Raw genomic sequence first — 2,791 nt, 5'->3', positions numbered from 1 at the left:
GGCCGAAATAGCACTTCCTATATATAATTCTTTACCTCCGGACCATTCCGGAACTCCTCGTGACGTCCGGGATCTCATCCGGGACTCCGAACAACATTCGGGTTACTGCATATACATATCTACAACCCTAGCGTCACCGAACCTTAAGTGTGTAGACCCTACGGGTTCGGGAGACATATAGACATGACCGAGATCGACTCTCCGGTCAATAACCAACAGCGGGATCTGGATACCCATGTTGGCTCCCACATGCTCCTCGATGATCTCATCGGATGAACCACGATGTCGAGGATTCAAGCAACCCCGTATACAATTCCCTTTGTCAATCGGTATGTTACTTGCCCGAGATTCGATCGTCGGTATCCCAATACCTTGTTCAATCTCGTTACCGGCAAGTCACTTTACTCGTACCGTAATGCATGATCCCGTGACCAGACACTTGGTCACTTTGAGCTCATTATGATGATGCATTACCGAGTGGGCCCAGTACCTCTCCGTCATACGGAGTGACAAATCCCAGTCTTGATCCGTGTCAACCCAACAGACACTTCGGAGATACCCGTAGTATACCTTTATAGTCACCCAGTTACGTTGTGACGTTTGGTATACCCAAAGCACTCCTACGGTATCCGGGAGTTACACGATCTCATGGTCTAAGGAAAAGATACTTGACATTGGAAAAACTCTAGCAAACGAACTATACGATCTTGTGCTATGTTTAGGATTGGGTCTTGTCCATCACATCATTCTCCTAATGATGTGATCGTTATCAATGACATCCAATGTCCATAGTCAGGAAACCATGACTATCTGTTGATCAACGAGCTAGTCAACTAGAGGCTTACTAGGGACATGTTGGTGTCTATTTATTCACACATGTACTACGATTTCCGGATAACACAATTATAGCATGAATAAAAGACAATTATCATGAACAAGGAAATATAATAATAATGCTTTCCTATTATTGCTATATTCACATTAATTAGCCATTATTATGCATGGGTCCAATGATGTAATATATATATGTTCCTATTTTGTATACACACTTAGCCATTATTATGCAAGGGTCCAATGATGTAATATATATGTTCCTATTATGCTGAGGAAAAGAAAAAGGGAAACTGGTTATAGCAGTAGCGCTTTAGTGAAAAAGAGCTACAGCTAGTCAAGGTAGCAGTAGCGGTTTCTGCAGAAAATCGCTATAGCTGCTCGTAATAGTAGTAGCGCGTTTCGTGTAAACGCGCTACTGCTACGTCCACTTAACCCAAAATTCTCCCTCTCCCTGCTTCATCCCGCCTCTTTTCCCCCAAATCCCCACTCTCTCTTCCCCGGCCCCGTCGCACCGCCGCGCCCGCCCCCGACCTCGGCGCGCTCGCCCCGACCCCGGCGCCGCCCCCGCCCCGCCCGCCGCCCCGGCGCGCTCGCCCCCGACCCGTGCCTCGCCTCCCTCCTCTGCTTCCTCCCCTCCCAACCTCGGCGTCGTCGGGCCTGCCTCCTCGCCCCTGCACCCTCTGTAAACCCCCCCTCTCTCTGCTAGCTAGGGTTCTTCGGTTAAGTTTTATCTTAGGTTATTTAGTTAGGGCAGTAGGTTAATTAGGTTTAAATTGTGAATTTATGCAAATTTGAACTGGACATGTGATATGTGGATATGTCATGTTTTGGACATGTCATGTTTTGGTAAATGATCCGAGTTGCCTATGTTACGCCGGAATGTTGATTCATTTCCGTTCCGGTGAATTTCAGGCGCTCGATATGTCCATTTTTTAGCAAAGGTCATGCCGAAATTTCCCGTGAATAAAGGCATGATTTGTGCTACATAGTTGGCATATCGAGTGCTGGCACATAGATTTCTTTTTTATCTCATTTCTCATTTATTCATACTTTTAGAAATAAATGAGGACACTTAATCATAGGAAACATGTCGAACAACGAAGAAACTGGGCCTTCTGACCAAGATGCAGACGAGATGGATTATGAGGGTGAACAAGACTACCTCGACTTTTTGACTGCTAAGCAAGGTTTGCAGGTCCGCCTCGATGATGGTACTGACGCCGACACCGACACCGACGGCGCCGGCACCGATGGCGGCGCCGAGACCGGTGGGGAAGGTACCGCCGGGGAAGATACCGGCGCCGATGCCGGTACCGAAAAGAGGCATAAGAAGCAGAGGATACGAAAACCTAACAAACTAGGGATTGGACGACTTGTGATCACAAAGATGGCACCTGGCAAGTTTGAGCCGTTAGAGCCGGAAGAACCTCGCAAGTGCTATGGGAACCAAGTAGGATGCATCCTACGGGAATGCGCGAGCATCAATGACGATGACTTAAGGAGTAAAGAACATTTGACGCAGTTGCTCCTAACGAAGTTGCACAAGAGATTCAAGTTCCCCGATCGGGATGATAACATAGAACAACCGTGGGATGATCCGAAGATGAAAAAGATTAACAATCACGCCATGGGCATGTTCAGCAATGATTTGGCCTCCTGGAAATCGAGGGTGAAACGAGCTATTGAGGCTGAGGAACCCCTGTCCAAGATTCTGGAGGAAAATCCGACACTTACGAAGAGGAGTTCGAAAAGTTCAAGGACACTTGCGCTACCGAGGACGCCAAGGCTAAGGCTGCGAAATTCAAGAGCCTTCAGCAAAGGAACACGGGGAAGCATCGCCTCGGAAGCCGTGGCTACCTCGGTAAAAGGCCCATATGGGATAAGGAGGACGCGGAACGTGAAGCCGCGGGTCTCCCAGACCCCTTCGCGAAGTTCACCAACCCCTTGGAGCATGACT

The sequence above is a fragment of the Triticum urartu genome, chromosome 5, assembly GCF_003073215.2.
Source record: "Triticum urartu cultivar G1812 chromosome 5, Tu2.1, whole genome shotgun sequence".
Lineage (NCBI taxonomy): Eukaryota > Viridiplantae > Streptophyta > Magnoliopsida > Poales > Poaceae > Triticum > Triticum urartu.
Note: the sequence above shows the minus strand (reverse complement) of the source record.